Source organism: Arvicola amphibius, chromosome X (genome assembly GCF_903992535.2).
Source record: "Arvicola amphibius chromosome X, mArvAmp1.2, whole genome shotgun sequence".
NCBI lineage: Eukaryota > Metazoa > Chordata > Mammalia > Rodentia > Cricetidae > Arvicola > Arvicola amphibius.
Genome location: NC_052065.1, coordinates 57,246,263 through 57,266,314, shown reverse-complemented (window position 1 = coordinate 57,266,314; position 20,052 = coordinate 57,246,263). Strand labels below are relative to the sequence as shown.

Sequence of the window (20,052 nt, the reverse complement as noted above, 5' to 3'; positions counted from 1 at the left end):
CTCTGGAGCCAGGAGGCACAAGCCCAGGGCCCAAGACAGAGCTCGAAGGAACAGAGCTTAAAGGAGCAAGGAGCGAGTTGGCCAGGCACGCAGACGTATATTTATTGAGTTCTGAATGTGTCTGGCACTTGCATGCAGGTTTCAAATATAAATGCCAGGTGCATGAGAGAGTTTAAATGACTTATTCAGGGTAATTTATAGTAAGTCCAGAAGACTGCTTCAGTGAGATACACAGTTAGTAGAGACAACCAAATGAGAAGGGAAGAAACCCCAAATGTGACAAGGATGTTGTCATTCCTACCTTATTCAGGCCAGCCTTCTGCAACCTCCCCATTGTCACCCTCTGCCCTTTGCAAGTCCAAACTTTACTTCCACATAGAAACACATGCGGAACTGAGGGCACCAAAGTTAATTATGGAAGGAGAGGGCTTCCAGGAGTTCTGAAGCCAAATATCCCCCACCCCCCAGAAAACTTGTTCAAATTCAGTAAGAAACAGTGTTTAAGAATTAGTTTCTTCCTAGTCTTACCTGTGAAGTTTCCAACATAAGTTGACAACCTGAATTTCACTGTGGAATTGAGCACTCCTATTTAGCCAGGGATAGGAGTAGCCAAGCTCCCAGGGCACAGCAACTATGTTTACAATAACAAAAACTAAAGAGAGACTACTTATCCTGGGCTACTCAGCAAACCCATGGCAGGATTGCAGCATTGACTCGCACACTGGTATTTTCTCTACCCCTAATAGATGAGTGGACTAGAGCTAAGGCCATCAGACTCCAGGAACTGCATCCGTCTCACCGGATTGCTGAGTATCCAGCGTGGCAGTTTGCTCAAGGTCATTGGAGCCAAGGACAGAATCAGGCATCCTGCTCCAGTCTAGGCCAAACAAATCTCCACACCTTCCTTCTCAGCTAATCCTCATGAGAACCAAAGGAGTGACAAAGAACCAAGCAAGGCAAGCCCTAGTGTGTGCTCTCCCCTAGTGTGTGCTCTCCCCTAGTGTGTACTCTCCCCTAGTGTGTGCTCTCCCCTAGTGTGTGCTCTCTCCTAGTGTGTGCTCTCTCCTAGTGTGCTCTCCCCTAGTGTGTGCTCTCCCCTAGTGTGCTCTCCCCCCTAGTGTGTGCTCACCCCTAGTGTGTGCTCTCCCCTAGTGTGTACTCTCTGCTCTTCTCAACAGAAGGGCTGCAACTGGTATCTTATGACAGTTTTTCTTCCCAAGTGAGGCATGTCCCCACATATCTTAAATATGGTTTCAGCCTGTACACATAAAATCACTCCCGAAGCCGAAATCCTACCAGGAGGCTCTAATCCTTATGATGGGTAGAAAGCCTCTTCCCTCAGGCAGGGCTGTATATAATATTGTAAGCATGCATCAGGGTCTGCATTGAAGTCAAGTGTGCATTGCTTGCACACAATGCTAGAAAGGACTTACAAGTGGGAAACCTGCCATGGTCCAATCCACAAGAAACCATGTCAGAACTGAGATCATCTACCCCATGGCACTGAGCACAATGTTTTCAATGGCTTCCCAGGAATGTTCACTAGTAGGTGAAGAAATGTTAAAGACACTTAGGGATAACCATGACGGTCTTATAGGCATATCGAATAATGGAAAACCCAATTTAACATTCAGTAGATGCCACTTTTTAGACAGGATCTCTATGTGTAGCCCAGGTTGCCCTCAAGGTCATATTGTTCTTGCTTTACCCTCCTAAATGCTAGGACTGCAGACTTGGGCCACTGCTTGTAAGTTAGTAGATTCTTCTAAATGGATTAAGATTGTCTAGGTTCTGAAATAACTGTGTGTGTGTGTGTGTGTGTGTCTATAGGTGTGTGTGTGTGTGTGTGTGTGTGTGTGAGAGAGAGAGAGAGAGAGAGAGAGAGAGAGAGAGAGAGGGTACATACAAGTATGCACATGTGTGTGCAGACTAGAGAACAACCTCCAGTGTCATTCTTCAGGGGCAGCCAACCTGCTTTTCTTTTCAGACAGGGTCTTTCAGTGACCTGGGGCAGGCTGGCTAGACTAAACCTGCTAACCAGCAAGACCCAGGGACCCAGCTGTCTCCAGTCCCCCGGTGCTGGGATTACAAACCCAGCACCATGCACAGCAGTTTTTTATGTGGGTTCTGGACTAGAACTCTGGTCCTCATGTTTGTTACCAAGCAAGTCATCATCCCAGCCTCTCTTGGTGTTTTTCTTTTTAAAGCAATAAAACCAGAGACGACAAAAGATCGAAGTACAAAAAAAGGACCACCAAAAAAGTAAAACAGCATGAAAAAGTATACAACCTAGAAAGTTCTATAAATTAATACAATGCCATTTCCACAGTACCTGACACAGAATGAAAACATTTTTTGTTGCAACATACTCTCTCTTGAGAAGCCCACACCCACATCTTTGCTACGTACTACCCCTTTTCTTTAAGTGCCTCTCTCTTCCCTACCTCTGCACTTAAATACACGTTAAGACATCTTTCTTAATAAACACTAACTTTGATTCAAAAACAAACAAAAATTTTGATGAATGAGCGAACACAATAAAGAAAACTTTAGTCCTAACATTTATAATGCACAGTCATGATAGTTTGAAATAGCCCGAGGGTCATTTCTTTGGATCTTTAAAAAAAAATCTCTCTCTTTTATCTTGAGAACTTCAGAAAGACTAGTGTGTTCAGTCTCTTCATAGGGGACAAGATAGCTCAACAGCGCCTTCAGAAGTACCTGCCTCTTTCTTCTCCCCGCCTCAGCCCGCCCTGCACAAGATGGATATTCTGTAATAGCGCCTGGAAAGGCTGGGGGAAATAGTGCCTTTTCATAGGAATTTTTCTGGAATGCAACCTGATCGCCCTGGAAATAAGCAGAGCCTGCAGGTCCTGGCTCCCCCCGTTCCCACAAAACCCATTCTGGCCTGGGTATTCTGTAGTGCTTCACTGCCACTCTGAATGCCAGCACAGTCATCAGGCAGGGAACTGGTGATGAGGTTTTCTTTATTCTACCACTACCACGGGTGAGCTTTTTCGTATAAGAGAAAGTATAACAAACTCTTAAGGCAGGAGTTCAGTGTACAAACCCCAAATCTAACCACGACCGCATGCATCATTTTCCTCACCTATGAAATGCAAATGAATATCACGGTCTTGTTAACTTACATGGCTGCTGAGCAGACGCATTGGGATCGTGAATGCTGGAACTAAATCCTAGGTATGGACAAAGCCACTGAGCTGTGGAGGAGAGCATCTTAGCTCAGGAAGCATGAGAGGTGCCTGTTCTACCACTTTCCGGCAATGCCACCCAGGACAAGTCACCGTGACCCCGTAACTACCAGTCTTTTCACCAATAAAACAGGAGCGGTGTGTGGTAGTAGCTAGTGGGCAAAGCAGAGACAATGGATGTGAGAGTATCTTGTAAAGGCTGGCCACAGGCAGCAGAACAGCATTGAAGGAGCCAAACTCTCCTGACCCACAGTGGTAGTGATTTTTTTTTTTCTTCTGGGATGTGCAGAGAGTACCTCCAGATCCAATTACCCAAAGCCTTCCTCTAAGATCCTTGGATCCTAATAAGGGTTGAGATGAGAATACACTCCTCTCTCTCTCTCTCTCTCTCTCTCTCTCTCTCTCTCTCTCTCTCTCTCTCTCTCTCTCTCTCACACACACACACACACACACACACACATAGCCTGCAACGGGAACTCATCTGGCTGTTGCAAGCAGACTCGTGGCCCCACTCCACACCAGATGAGATGAGATGGACCCGAGGAAGGCACCAGACAGATCCTTACACTATTCTTTTTCTTAGGGTCTCCGAGCACAAACTGGCCAAAGGTTGTCGGGAACTCACCCTGGGAATGTAAAAACAGGGAAATGGATCCATCTACTACACATGACTCTCACACAGGGGCTTCCATACATTCCTGCAAGCCCCATTCAAGCCCCCAAGAAAAACCTGGTTCTTGTTGGGCTTGCAAACCCCCTACCAAGCCTCATGAAAGGGGCCTATTGCTCATGCTTACGCAACATGAAACAGTCCTGGTTCATATAGAAAATATCACAGAGGCTCAGGCCATGGGTTGCAGACTAGGTGGGACTGTCCTAACATGGCAGACTAGAGACAGCAGGGACAGCTGATGACCAAGAGCCCATTTCCTCAATGGCCAGTGCCAAGCAACTTGTGGCTACCTCCTGGCACCTGAGCTAGGCACTGGAGACAGCCAGCCAGCCTTTTTTCATACACCCATAAGATCTCATCCTTAGAACAAACACCAGACCTGCCAGACTTCCAGCCCCCCACCCAATTCTACCCAATGGATCCCCTGCCACAGCAGTGGAACAGGCCCCATTCTATACCAATATTCTCCCTGGCCTGGACTCACTGACCCATCTCCAAGTAGCCAGAGGATTGCTGCTGTGGGTAGACAGAGCACACACATACTCCCACCTCCTGAGGGACTGCCACCTACCCCAAGCCAACAGGTGGGTCACCCTGAACAGAGTTCTTGGTGCTTGGTGAACCTGGCACAGGTATCTAGAATAGGATGTTCACCCAGCTATCACACCCAATCCTGTCCTGCCTGCCCCTGCTAAGAGGGTTCCAGTGTGCAGAGGGGAGATAAACATATACAGGTCTACATCTAACACTTTCCCCTCAACACACACACAATCAAAGTCCTGGTCTGGCCCTCAGCCAGGGCTGAGGCTTTCCATACACTATTATCAACCTTGCCTTTCTGGAGTTGCCATATCACCTTGGTGAAACAGGGGCCAGCCCTCACACAAAGAATGCCTAATTCAAACAGGTGGGTAGCCTGAGGCCAGGTCCCAAAGGACATGCAGGGAGGGGCAGCAAGGCTCAAAGGTGGCTTTATATCTCTGGATCACCAGATAACCCCAGGAAGTTGATTCCTATCACACACACACATCCATCCACACACCAAGACATCTGGACCAGAGGCCAGGATACTGTAACTCTGACCTTATCCTGATTCTTTTGGGAGACCTGACAGAGTGCCCTGCTGGCTCTGGACATCAGTGCATCCTGTCGAAGTCTGTCTGAGGATCTCAGAGAGCCCTGTAATTTACCACTTCAAGTTCCATGATAAGGAAACCCGACACTGTTGCCTATTTCCTCCCTCTAATTTGGATGGGAACAAGAGGAAAATCTAGGGAAAAATAGGAAGCAGTGACTGGAGATTTTAAATGCCCACAGAGAGATTTTTCAACTTTTAAAGGGATAAAATGCCAGACGCGTTAGCATGCTCCTGGGGGTTCCATTGAGAGCTTGGGATGGAGTTTCCAGGCAACAAATGCCAGCTAAAAAGGGTGCTGTCAGGGTGGGAGGGGGAGCCGTGGTGTGCATCTGAGACACTGGATGAGAAGGTGAGAGGCTAACCCTTTGAAATTACAGAGGACCTAGGGACCCACTATCTAGATGCTAAGATCCAGAGACATGGAGTTCAAAAAGAGACAGGAAGGATAAAAGGACAGACCGACAAGGAGCTGGTAAGGGAAAAACACCGTCAAGGGTTAGTCATACAGAGGGACAGACAGGAAAACAGGTAGGAGAGTGGTCAGCTTGATGCCAGAGACAGTCTCAGAGGAAGAGATGGTAAAGGATATACTCCTTACAAATACCAACTGTATATTTGTAGCCAGATTGTTAAGTGGAAGCTGACAGCAGAATCCTTAAGGACCAAGCCTGATGTATAGTCCAGAGGAGAGGATGGGACACATATGGGACCAAGCAAGAGCTGGTCAGGAATTGGAAGTTTGGAAGTTCTGAAAAAAAAAAAAAAAAAGGACTCTCAGCAAGGGGTCGAGCTTTAGATCAAAGGGACCGTAGGCTAGAAGATGAAAGTGTGACCAGATCCTAAGGGGAACTCAAATTTCCAGAGCCTACTGGGAGGAAAGCTGGCACCATCACCCAATGCAGGTCTGTTAGCCCCTGGTCCCATCTGGTGCCCTGCAGACCCCAGAGCATCCACACCCATGGCTTTGGGAACCCACAGGCAGGGCCCCAGCTCTGCCCCTCAGCTATGTGTCCTGTGGCCACACTGCCTGTGCCCTGCAAGAGTGCAGGAGTTCTGGAGCCCCGGTGCTTGCACCAGACTGAGCTCAGAGTGGAAACCGTAGAGGGAGGGAAGTGGAGAGGGACAATCTGGCTGTGGCTGCCCTGCCCACTGGCCCACTGGTGAGGAATGGAAAGTTCCATATCCCCTACACACTTTGCTCAGGACGTCCCCTTCCTAGGTACTAGGCCTTCTTTGGATCCCTCTACCAGCCAGCCACCCCACCGCCAATAGACCCTCTCTCCTGATGAGCCTTTTGTGTCTGACCTCCTATGTAAGAAGTGTTTCACTACCACCCCCCTGCCCCTCCTGCTGTCATATGTCTATGTGAGGCATTGTGGGGGGGTCTCGTTAGCCACAAATCAGCCCCTCCACTTCCTATGTGTTTCAAATCTTGCCAGCCCAGTGAGTGGCATGAAGGGACTGTGCCACAACCAGATGTAGAGAGGAATGGCGGTGATTCCCGCCATGTTGGTTAAACTCTCTGACTCAGCTTACTTCACCCACCCTCACCCTATGTTCACACTGGTTTCTCAGTGTGCAATGAAGCCATTAATATCAACAAAGACATCTTAGCATTCCAGTATCAAGAATCTCCTGGAGTGGGGGCAATCCTTATAGACTCCCTTATGCTACCAATGGAAAACTAAGGGCTAATACTACAAATGATTTGGCCATCCTTTAGTGGGGGCAATTATCTCTATGTGGCAGGGCTATCTGAGGTCTGAAAAGCTTTGAAAATGGCATCTGGGACAGAGTCCAGCCTCCATAAGGAAAGATTAGTGTTTTCAGGCCTCACTAGAAGGCATATAGCTGCCAGTGCTACAAGAAAACTTGTTTTCTCTCTCTCTCTTTTTTTTAAGAAAATTGTTTTACTGCACTATACATTTTTCTCCACTCCCCTCTCTCCTTCCCCTCTCCCCTTCAACCCTCTCCCATGGTCCCCATGCTCCCAATTTACTCAGGAGATCTTGTCTTTTTCTACTTCCCATGTAGATTAGATCTATGTAAGTCTCTCTTAGGGTCCTCATTGTTGTCTAAATTCTCTGAGATTGTGATTTGTGGGCTGGTTTTTCTTTGCTTTATGTCTAAAAGCCACTTATGAGTGAGTACATATTATATTTGTCTTTCTGGGTCTGGGTTACCTTATTCAATATGATTTTTTCTAGATCCATCCATTTGCTTGCAAATTTCAAGTTGTCATTATTTTTTACCACTGTGTAAATGCACCACCACATTTTTCCTGATCCATGGTGGCAGGCCTACCTTGGTTGTTTTTAAGCAAAGTGAAGCCAGAAAATTGACAGCTCTCAGACATGGTCACTTCTATTCCAGTTCACTTGATGGCTAGTCAATGGCCCAAGATTCTCCTTCTGGCTCTGGGAGAACCGGGACATAACCTGGGCCATCCATCACACCGAGCCTCAGCTTCCTTGTTTGTGAAATAAGGATAATAATCCCACAACACACTGGGAATAACACAGTTTGTACCTCTTATCATCTACAAAGCATGTTCCATATTCTCATTGTATCACAGGTCATACACACACACACACACACATGCATGCATGCACACACACATGCACACACACACACACACACACACACACACACACACGCACGCACACACACACACACCCTAGCTCCATACCTTGTCCCTTTAACTTGGGGGAGTCACAAATTCCATTTGTGAGTGTAGGCTAGCCAGAGAGTTTGCGGTTGGTGTTTGCTGAGATCTGGGCTATCTCTTTAGGAGGCTGCGGGTACTGGAAGAGAACGAGAGGGCTACATTTTGATTTCTTCTCCCTGGGGTAATGGAGGCACACAACTATTTAGTGATCAAATTAGTGTGTTTTACACGTGGGGGGTGAGGATTTGCTCAAGGTCACGCAGTGAGTCTTTTTCAGAACTAAAAAATCTGACTCTGTCCCCTTCCACCCAGCCATTCTATATCCCAGAATCCTTTCTGTCTCTCTCCCAGATGATTATAAGTGAGGAGCCCGCTTCTCTCTTCCTGCCCTCCAGCCTATCCTCAATCATATTCTGGGCTAGGACAGTTGGCCATCAGGATGGCTCCTCTGCGCCCGGTTTGGTACTGTCAACTGGACCTTGGGATTATCTGAGTTTCCGGCCGTCCCTGTCCTGTCCCTTACATAGGGGCAAAATCTTCCTGAGGAAAAGGAGGCTCCCGTCAACTTCCTTCAAGCCTAGGAGTCTCCTTTTTTCTCTCTGCATGGGGCAAGAGTATGGAACACAGCTCCTGGGTGGCAGCAACTTAGGAGGAAGGGCGGCAGCAGCCATTTCCTATCCTGCAAAGGCACCTCCCTCCCCATCTGTCCCTCCCTCACTTCCCGAGTTCTGTTGCTGTCACAGGCCAGAAGAGCGAAAGGAAAGGACTCCAAAGACTGCTTTAAAACCCGAGAACTCTGAGCTGGAAAGACCACAGAGGTCACTTATGCCCACAGCCTCCCCACCGAAGGATGGCCAGCTCTTGCAACAAGAGAGTGTCTTACCTAGCCCCTTACAGTGTCAAAGGACCATGACCCTGGACAGAATGGACATCTGGCCAACAGTGTTGTTGGAAATGGGTATGCAAAAGATAAACAAATGAAAAGGATTTTTGTTGTTGTTTTACGACCAGCTCTTTATAGGAATCCTAGGCTGGCCTTGAACTCACAACAGTTCTCCTGCCTTAATCTCCTGAGTGCTAGGATTATGCGTGGGTACTACCATACTTGGCAAGGAAACATTTAATAAAAGCCAAAGTAGATCCAGCACCAGCTCTGTGTCAGTCATTGTTCCAGGGCATTTAAAGTAATATTGAACGTTTACAAAGACACTCTAAAGTAGATATTTGATTTTTCATCACCCTCACCGTTGCCTCCACTTTACCTGTGAAGAAGCACACAGGTGTGCGACGTGCAGCGCTCGCACAGCCTGTACGTCGCAATGGCTGAAGGTGAAGCTGGAGTGCTATTTTCACCTGCGTAAAGGTGAGGCTCACACTTCGGAGTTGCTGGAACTTTTGCGTTCATTTACCCCCTAGGGGCTGAGGGAAAGAATGCTGAAGACGTAACCTGAAGCTTTGATTCTAAGCAGGGAATGTCTTTGAAGTCCCCCCCCCCACCGCTCTTATCTGAAACATCCTTGTGAATTTTCCATTACTGTTTTCTTCTTTACGCCTTTAAGTTGGTTTGGCATCAGAGGACGATGGCTAACTTTGGTCTCAGGGATTTCTATGCTCCCCTACCACTGCTTTGTATCCCAGGAATTCCAGACACTGGGGGTAGGGACAGGCCCTCAGTCAATTAGAATAGCTCGCATTTGTGGCATGCTTATGGTAGGAGCCAAAATTCTGAGCACCTTTGTCATATAATTTTTGTGATTCACATAATGCCTGTCAGTTTGTTGACTTGCTTGTTTTTGAAATAGCGTCTCCCATTTTAGCTCGAGCCGGGCTGGAACTCACTGTGTAACCCAGACTTTATCTCAAACACATGGCAACCGTTCTGCCTCATCTCCAAAGTGCTGGGTTTACAGGTGAGCTTCCATACCTGGTTCTACTTATACACTAATCATCAACTCTGAAGAAGTCGAAGTATTCCTGCTGCCTCCATTTTTGAAGAGAAAACTGCAGCAGAGTGAACTTGCGCAATTTGCCCAGCGTCACGATTTGTGCTGTTAACTCTGGCTCATACCCACTGTACAAACTGGCTTTGAAGGCCCAGAAGAGTTTCCCTTACCCTCTTCCTTCCAGCACTTCTCCTGTGGGCAACTGCTTGATCATTGACAAGCAGCAAACATTCCAGTCAGGTGGGCGGAGCCCTGAAAGTAGAGATGCGGTTTCTTTTCCCCACCCCAGCTTTCTTCACATCAATGCTAAGACCTCGGCTAGGTGGCCTACACAGTGTTCCTCTTTCACACTTGGCCTCTCACCTGTTGCCTAATGGTTACAGCACTAACTTTTCACCCACAGGTCCTAGGCCACCCTTTAGGCAAAACCTTAGCTTCAGAACTGCTTCTCACCGCCTATGAAACGAGTCCATGTTTCTAAGGTTGGCAGTCAAAGTGCTGGCTGAACTCCCACCGCCAACTCAGCTGACCTTCCCAGAACTCAATATTAGCCACATGCCCTCCCAGTGTACTTCATGTGCCCATATCTCTCCTATGAATGGCCATCGAATTTTCTTTCTTCTTACACCAAAAACATTTACATGGTAATCCCAAGGTGTCTGAAACCCTTCAGGTACTATTATCATCCCATTTTAAAGGGGAAGAAACTGAGGCACAATGATGCTGAAGTATTTTTGCCCTGTCTACTGCATCTGGAAGAATCTCACAAATCTCTTACGTATCCCCTACAGAGAGTGTAAATCATTCCTTCTCTTTTTACAAAAGTGTGTGTCTGGGGGGGGGCTACATGAGTATGTGCCCCACATATGTGCACGAGACCGCAGAGGCCAGAAGAGACTGTCTGAACTTCTGAAACTGTAGTTACAGGCGGCTGTGAGCTGCCATGTGGACGCCAAGAACTGAACCCTTGTCTTCTGCAAATGTGGTCAGCTGTCTTAACCACTGAGCCATCTCTCTAGACCCCACCATTCCTTTTCTTGATGACTCCATAGCTCAATTGCATTAACAATGATTCCCTATTAAAGGTAATTGTCTGTATGTCTTTTTGTCCAATAAGCGTGAATTTTTTTGGGACTGGAGAGATGGCTCAGTGGTTAAGAGCACTGGCTGCTCTTCCAGAGGACCTGGGTTCAATTCCCAGCAACCACATGGCAGCATATGACTATAGCTCCAGTTCTAGGGGACCTGACACCCTCACGCAGACATACATGCAGGCAAAATACCAATGCACATAAAATAATTAATAAAATAAAGGAAAAAAGAAAAACTGCTCATCTTTGAAGAAAAAAACTGAATTTTCTGAAGGCAGTGACTGCATTTTATTCGAGAATATTCCCTGCCCAGGAAGGGGTTTGTCACAGACTTGGTACTTCAGGGACATTTGTGAAAGGCTGGAATGAAGCACTACCTGACCAGGTGAGTCCCAAACCTGCAAGGAGCCATTACCAAACCAAATGATGGCTGAATGCCCTGAGATGCTCTTTCTTCCCCCAATATTTGGAATGAAGGAGCATAAGAACACTTCAACAACCAAGAAGGAATTGCAATCTCAGAGGACAGAAAGGGATATGACAACCCTGAAACTGCACCAAACCAAACCTCATAGTTTCAATGTCCCTCTGGCGGAGGAGGCATCTAGCTAGTCACCAAAGCCAGCGCTTCTGGGGCTGCTCTGGGAACTGCTAGCTTCTCTGCTTTCCTCTCAAAGGCCCCATGGTTGCTTCTGGAAGGTCATTTCATATGGAAAAGATTGAAAGGCTTCCGCTCACCCCAGGGAGTTGGGGTTTGTTGGTTTTGGTCTAAACCACTATGCTTCGGTAGTGAACTCGCTCTGTCCTCTCCTGGCTGGCCAAACGCACTTGGTGGAAAAGTAAGAGGGGAGTTTGGATCCAACTCCGGGCTTCAGTCCTGGCTGTGGCACACAGGAGTTCCATAACCTTTGGCAAGTTACTGGACCTGGATTTCTTCACCCCCCTCCCCCCGGTGGAATAGGCCTTGGGAGACTAATTCTGGGCAGGCAGAGCACTTTGTGCGTAGAAAATGACCTGCCACAGATAGACTTCAGAATGCCTGTTCCTTCCAGTGGTGTGCTACACCTTTGCAAAGGTGAGTCTCGGGCCTTCCCCAGCCTTGCCTGGAATGCCTATGGCCCAATTCTGGACACTCAGTAGCTTGCCCGGTCTTAAGTAAAACCAAAGGGGACTAAGCCTTTGCAGCCAAACATTGAATCAGAGGTTCTCAACCTGTGAGTCACAACCCCTCTGGATGGTCACATATCCTACATAGCAGATATCTACATTACAATTCATAACAGTAGCAAAATTCCAGTTATGAAGTAGCAATGAAAATCATGTTATGGTTGGGGGTCACCATAGCATGAGGAACTGTATTAAAGGGTCGCAGCATTGGGAAGATTGAGAAAACTGCCTTAGATAATTATTGGATAGGCGACCAATGGGCACACGAATATAGGTTCTTTTTTCCCCAGTGCTGGAGAAAGCAGCCTCTAAGGACAGCAACTCTCAAGAAGCCTGGGAGACAGACACTAACTTCAACAGATCTGGCATATCACTCCGGGCCTTGTTAACTAAGGGAAGTATAGCTGGGCTGTAGCTCACTTGTATACTTCCCTTGTTAACTAAGGGAAGTATAGCTGGGTTGAGCTACACTTGACTAGCAAGCACTGAGCCCTGAGTTCAGCTGCCCAGCTAGAAGAGAAGACGCGGATCGGGAGACAGAGGACAGTGTATATCTGCCTTCCTGAACCGTCAACTAGATCAAACACAAAGGCATTGGTCAGATGTGTATGTCAATAGGAAAAGTCTAAGTAGAAAGACGAGAGGTGGGATTTAGACTCAGCTTGACTGGATCCCTCAGAACTATAGGCCTTGTCACATGATAGGAACATGGAGAGAGAGCCTTGGTTTGCTGTCTTGAAGTTTGGGGTGGCCCGGTATGATAAACCTGCCCAGTAAGGCTCATCAGACTCATACACCTCCTTTCTGTCCTGTGCACCACTTCCCCACTTTTTCTCCACCGTAACCTTGGGGTATCTGTTTTATATTCTAGCTTACCCAAGGAATCTCTTCTCTTTGTCCAACTTATTGTCCCTCCAAGCCTAGTAGTGCCACCTATATCCCATTCTGCCTGCCACTTGCTATTGCCTCTGGTTCCATTACTTGCCTCTCTGGATTGTGATATCTTCATTTCAGCATTAGGATTACCATGGAGGAACTGGGTCAGGGGAGAACTAGGGAAAACTGAACCCTTCGCCTATCCCACCTTGTCTTTATCAAAAGCATATTGTCTGGATCTGTGGCTTCATTTAGGACTCAGTAAGCTGGGTTCAGGGAAAGTGCCCATCAAAGGAAAAATTTTAAAGCCAATAGACGTGGTGGTGCACGCCTTTAATCCCACCACTATGGAGAAAGAGGCAGGTGGTTGCCTGTGACTTGAAGGCCAGCCTGGTCTACAAGAGGGCGTTCTAGGCCATGAAGGGCTAAACGTGAAACCCTGTCTCAAAACAACAAAAACAAAAAACAAGGGGCTGGAGAGATAGCTCAGTGGTTAAGAACACTGTGTGTGTGTGTGTGTGTGTGTGTGTGTGTGTGTGTGTGTTTTGAGATGGATTCACCCACTTTTGGCAATTCAGACTTTATTATTAATCATGTGGTTCCACACAATTTTAATTAAACAGATTTTGAGAAAATATACTTGGATCATTAACAGATGTTGGTGATATGACGAAAGTATTAAAGCGTTTATATAAGGTTCATTGGCATTTAGCTAGGATTATTCTTTGTATTAAGAAGAGTTTTGATCAGTGTGACTATAGGACAAGAACAGTTCAGGCACCCTCTCCTCTGCTGCCCAAGGAACAAGCTGGGGACATTTCCTTGAACACCTGGGAACCCCTCTAGAGTCAAGTCTCTTGCCAACCCTAACATGGCTCCCTTAATTAAGATATCTACTACCCTGCTCCCATATCCAACCCTTCTCCATCCCAACAATCCCATTCCCTCAAGCTCTCCCCATTCTCCCCTTCTCCCATATATATATATATATATATATATATATATATATATATATATGCGGTGGTGGCGCACGCCTTTAATCCCAGCACTCGGGAGGCAGAGGCAGGCGGATCTCTGTGAGTTTGAGACCAGCCTGGTCTACAAGAGCTAGCTCCAGGACAGGCTCTAAAGCTGCAGAGAAACCCTGTCTCGAAAAACCAAAAAAAATATCCATATATATAACAGTTTTGGTTCAGCTGGGCGGTGGTGGCACACACCTTTAATCCCAACACTCAGTAGGCAGAGGCAGACAGATCTCTGTGAGTTTGAGGCCAGCCTGGTCTACAGAGCAAGTTTCAGGACAGGTTCCAAAGCTACACAAAGAAACCCTGTCTCGAAAAGAAGAAGAAGGAGGAGGAAGAAGAGGAGGAGGAGGAGTTTTCACTCATTTTTAGAACAGGGTCTCACTATGTAGCTAAGCCTAGCCTCAGACTCTAAATCCCCCTGCCTCGGCCTCTGAGCTACTAGACTTATACAGGCCTGCAGCTTTAGATGCTAGTTTCTGCACTTGCACAGCAGTTGCCTACTGACGTAGCACTGAACTCAGCACGTAACAGTGATTCTTACCATTTCTAAAACCACTTTTATTTGTTTGTTTGTTTCTGGAGAGGTGCACCTGTGTGGCAATCAGAGGACAACTTAGAATTGGTTCTCACCTTCCACCATGTCATCATATGGATTCTGGGGACTGAACCCAGGTTGTCAGGCTTGGCCACAAGTGTCTTTACCCCCTGAGCTATGTCACTGGCCCACTTGCCATTTTTTTAAAAATATTTATTTATTTATTATGTATACAATATTCTGTCTGTGTGTATGTCTGCAGGCCAGAAGAGGGCACCAGACCTCATTACAGATGGTTGTGAGCCACCATGTGGTTGCCGGGAATTGAACTCAAAACCTTTGGAAGAACAGGCAACGCTCTTAACCACTGAGCCATCTCTCCAGCCCCCCCCCCCCCACACTTGCCATTTTTAAGCACCGGACCCATTTCTTTGGTCCTTTAGTGCCTCTGCGGGCCATGGCCCTTGTTTTATAAATACAGCCACTGAGGCACTGAGAACTTCAGCAATTTGTCCGCGGTCACTCAGTGAAGGAGGGATGTAACTCTGTACTCAAACACAAGTGGCTGGGGTAACCTAGGACTTCTTCCGGCAGCCAAGCAAGGCGACACGATGCTCTCCCATTGGTGCGCCAGATTTGCTGAGGCAAAGCCTAAGTCCTGGGCCATTTCTCCAAATAGCCTACAGTGGCGACATGCAAAGTTTGTTAAGAAAATGAGGGCCCATTGGCATTTTCAGAGCCTAGAAGAAACAAGCAACAGCTGTGGCGGCATCTTAGCAGGGCACTGGGAGTGCCCATAGCATAGGACTACAAATTTTCTCCCTTTCAGCTTTTGCTGACCTGGTTACTCCAGATCACCCCCCCATCTCCCAGCTTGGCTCGTCTCCTTCCTTTTTCACTCTTTTTTTCCTGGCCCCTCCCCCTTTGTCTTCCTCTCTCCTCCCTCCTCTTGCTCAGCAAGATTCATAATAACTTACTAAAACCACAACCCTCCTCTATTTCCACTTTCCAGGGGAATTTTGCAGCTGGTCCGACTGCCTGTCCTGATTGATCCTCCCCCCCCCCCTTGCTGGCCACATTCATCTCTATTCCGGGCCCCACCTACCTCCCCCAGGCTAGTTCCCTCAACTTTAACCTCTCACCCTATAGGTAAATTACAGAGGCTTGCCCCCCCCTTCCCACTTCAGCCAGCCATCCCAGCTGCTCACTGTCTGGACAAGTCCCTTATCTTTCCAGGTCTCTCGGTTTTCCCTTCTACTTGTTGACTGTTAAAAGGGCCCGACCGAGGTAGGGTGGAATGCTTGACATCTGACGCACTTTCCGCCTCTCATTGCCAGAGGTTTCGTATCTGGTTTGTTAGGGTACTGAATATTCTTCCCGGTATCTTTCTACTTCCTTTAATATGAATACACATTTCTTTCTTTGGCAGGCAACTTTGAAAGCATCCATTGAAGCGAGAAGCTGAGGAACTGGATGCTAAGGGAGGCAGAAAGCGGAAACAAGGCTTGCAGAAATTTCACAGTGATGAAAGTGCTTGGGACAAGGCCAGGCCAGTGCCCACTTGGTGGAGCAACGATATTTGACAAGCCGAGCAGTTTTAGAAAAAATGGTCCCCTTAACTAGGCTTAGCCTCAAAGAAAGGTCAGGGGACCGTGCTTCAGGAAATAGATAGTAGTCGGACATCTGCAGCTCTAGGTGTGTAGCCCATAACCCAGAGGTGCTGTCCCCATTGCACAGGAGCACCAGCTGCCTGCTCTGCACAAGACGGGCTGGGGTGTGTGTGGGGGGGGGTGTAGGGGCACTGGGGACAGAGCTCCCAATGGACTGAGGCTTCTATTTCAAAGGTGCAAAGACAACATGGAGATTAATAGAGAGTCCCTTGCAGTCCCTAGGCTGCTTTCATCTGTTTGCTTTTACAGCAACCCTGTGAGATAGTGATATAGGAATGGTTATCCCATTTACAGATCAAAGAGGAGACAGAACTCACTCAAGTTGATTTGACAGCAAGGGTAGCCAGACCTTACCTCAGAGTGTTTTGACTCCAGAACCAGTGTTCCCTTCAAAACTCTCATGCTCCTGCTTTCGTTTTTCTTTAAGGTACAGGAGACAGAACCCGGAATTTCATACATGCTAAGCAAGCACTGTACAGCTGAGCTATAACTCAGTCATCCTTCTTTCTTTCTTTTTTTTTCTATTTTCTTTTTGTATTTTTTACTTCGGCTCAGGCTAGCCTTAGACTTGCAGTCCTTCTGCCTCAGCCCCCGGCTATCTGGGATTATAGGCTTGGGGCACCAGGCTCAACAAACTTTTGTATTTTCTTTTAAAATATATATTTTTATTTTTTACTCTAATTGTGCGTGTGTGCACTCACGCGTGCCTGCGTGCCTATGTGCTAGTGCGTGCAAGCGCACATTGTGCTCCTGGGCGCATGTGCGCTCGTGCACGTGTGCTACCGTGTGCTACGGTGCGCTACGTGCTTGCATGCATGAGCAAGTACCATAGTGCATGTGTGGAAGTCAGAGGATGACTTGCAGTTTTTTGATCCTCTCCTTCCTTCATGTCGGCTCCCAAGGTGGAGCTTAGGCCCTCCGGCTTGTTGGTAAGGGTTCTTTACCTGCTGAGCCATCTTACTAGACAAGTTTTGCATTTTCAATAATGCTGATAATAATTTCTGGCAAACTATAACACACACACACACAGAGAGAGAGAGAGAGAGAGAGAGAGAGAGAGAGAGAGAGAGAGAGAGAGAGAGAGAGAGAGAGAGAGAGAGAGAGAGAGAGACTCTATAACACTAGCTAACTCCAGAAAGTAAAGGATCGTGGAACTTGGGCTATCTATTTTGGCCTGGAGCTTGTATTTTACTTAATCTATATATTAAAGGAAATGGCTCAAACACAAAGCAGAATCTGATCCATATGATACCGCAGATACATAGTATGCTGGGGATTTGGAAGAGGGAGGAGACAATGTTTGAGCTAGGCTCCCCAGAATGGCAAAGGTCTAAAGAGACTGAGATGGGGGAAGGGACATCCAGAATCCCAGAGGCTGCAAAGTTTGCCATTCTCTCTCAGCGGTGCTTGCTAACTTCGGAGACAACAGACCTGTTGCAAAGGAATTCTTCCTGAACAATTAGGTGCACAGAATACGTAGGATTTCCTGTTTCCTTTCCTTACTTCATGCTGTATTGTGGTACCTGTGTCAGAGCCCCAGGCTTGGGAAACACCTGCTTTGATCCTTATGGCCTTCAGTTTTCCCTGGGCAGCTCCAGCTGGACCAGTTCAGCTAGACACAGACAGAGGTGTTATCAGGACTAGTGAAGGCCCCTCCCGCAGCTGCTTTTGGCCATTTCCTACCAGAATCCAGGAGATTGTGTCCTAGTACCTGATGATCAGATTGATCACAGTTTTGGTTAATCAAGGCCAAATTCCTTTGCAACAACATAAGCACAGAAAGAACCTTTAAAAACACAGCCTCCAATTCTCTCCTCATTTTAATGATTCGGAAGTCTGGGCCCAGAGAGAACAGCAATCTGCCGAAGGTCACAGGTCTGCTGGGAGTGAAGTCAACACATCCGGCTGGCCTGGTTGTACTTTAGTCTCAGGATAGTGATGAGTGTCCAGCCTGGGAACTGGGTGTTTTCAAAGGTGCTTACTGGCTGATAGGAGAAGAAAAACACATCTGGCTTTTGGAGACCTGAAATCACAAGGCATTTCTTATCCTTCCCCATCACTCCACCAGAGATTTCTCGCTGGCTATGGCCTCTCTGGAGTGGGGGTGGGGCTCTGGAATCCTGATTCAATCAGGCAGTCTCTATCCCAGAGGCCTGGGGATCCGTTCCTTGAGCCTCAGTTGATGCTTTTGTGATCTCAAGTCAGGTTTCTGGATAGAAGAATAACTCTTTCCTTACAGCCACTCTGAATTGAACCATTAATTGGTAAAGTATCATCCATATCTTGTCTGCAAGCTTATAGAGCACTCTCGTTCCCATGCCCACACTTAGGTCCTACAATCTAAAAAGAGTAGTGTGACCTCCATTTGAAAATGTAAAGAAATGCCAGGGGTGGCGGTGCATGCCTTAATCCAAGTGCTCCAAAGGCTAAGACACAAAGATCACTAGTTCGAGGCCAGCCTGGACTCCATAATGAGTTCCAGATCAGCCTGGGCCACAAACAAAAAAGGAAGAGAACTAAGGCTCAGAGAGGTATCACAGAGCCCACATTCAGACCCAGAACTGTCCAAATTCTCTCGCCATTCTAAAGTTACTTTTTTGTTGTTGTTGTTGTTGTTGTTGTTTTGTGGAAGGATGCATAGGTAATTACAAGGAAGAATAGAAAAACAGGAAAACTGTGCCAACCCAAGAAGAAAAAGGAATCCCTCACTCTGGAGTCTGGTTGATATTGGTCAGGTAAGAATCAGAAATTCCAGTACAATTAACATTTGCTGTGATCATTGCCCACGTACAGACAATATTTCTTTTAGATAGAATTATATATAATTTTCAAATGAACATGTTAAAATAGCAATTAACTATGCTTAAGGCCTAAGCAGGTATGACCTTGAATCTGGATGGCCTTACTTCTCTGGATATTTCCTGGGAATCGCACAAGCCGGCTCACTATTTTTTGTTTACAGTGAAGATCTCCTGCACTGTTGTCCAAAATTACTTTCTGTAGCAAAATCAAGGCTCCATCCAGCTTTACCTAAGTGGAGGCAAAGTTAAAGTATAAGGGAACTCCTTAGACTGTTGCTGCGTCTCAGCCTCCTGTCCTCTGCCACCTCTGACAAATGGATGAAAGGGTGCAGGAGGATGGAATGGTTCCCCGATGTTCTCCCTGTGTCTGGCTCTACATCAGATATGAGGTTACAGAGAGAGAGGAGACAAGGTTACAATTCCTAAGGAGCCTACTGCTTCACTCAGCGCTGCTCAGACGTTTGTTCTAAAGCTCTCCTCTCCCGCAAAGACCAAGCAAAGTGAAATCTTCCTCAGGCGCTAGAGGAAAATTCCACACCCACGTTTTAACCTAAAATGATGTTTTGCCCCAGATCTTTGAGGACAAACAAGCCATCCTAAGCAGCTGGATGGGCTCGGAAGCATCCTCCACAGAGGGTCTGTCTCCTTTGGCCTCGGGGGAGAGGATAGTATGTTTTTATGTGATGATGGGCCTGACTTTCTTGCAGGACTGTATTTACATTTCTCTGAGACCTAAAGGTGACTACACATTTTCCCTGAAAACTAGCGATGGACTATCCATGTGTTTCAGCCCAGAAACTGGGACTGTAAAAGACCTAGAGGTCCAGGAATGTTGGGCATTTTTTTCTGGTTTTCTAGCTCACCCTTTTGCACTGGTCCTATTAGTAACAGGTAGGGTATGTACTTCTCAGTAGTACAGAGCTGAGGTGGCAAAGCCAGGAAAACACACAGCAGCTCCTCAGAAGGGTGAAAGGGCGTATCTTAGGAGACAGCTGGGGGATGGCAAGGGACTTGCCTGCACTGAGTTTGCAAAATCAAGAAGCTTGTACTTCACAAAGCCTAGATACTGGTTTGTCTGTTTGTGGTGCGTGTGTGTAATTAATATCTGTTCCCTCTAGATTTTAAGGGAAGGAGCTAAGTGAATGTGTACTTTGGCTATCCTCAAATAAGAGAGAAGTCCAACCCTTTCTTTGGCCATAGCTTAAAGAGAGCAGGGCATTGCTGAGGGTCAAATGTATCGATAACATTGGCAA

At 47.0% G+C, this 20,052-nt stretch overlaps 1 protein-coding gene across 1 annotated transcript in view; it reads right to left on the bottom strand.

Annotated features, from left to right (window-relative positions):
• Stard8 (StAR related lipid transfer domain containing 8) overlaps positions 1 to 20,052 on the bottom strand; it is a 76,118-nt gene that overhangs the window by 31,563 nt on the left and 24,503 nt on the right. The window lies entirely within an intron of this gene.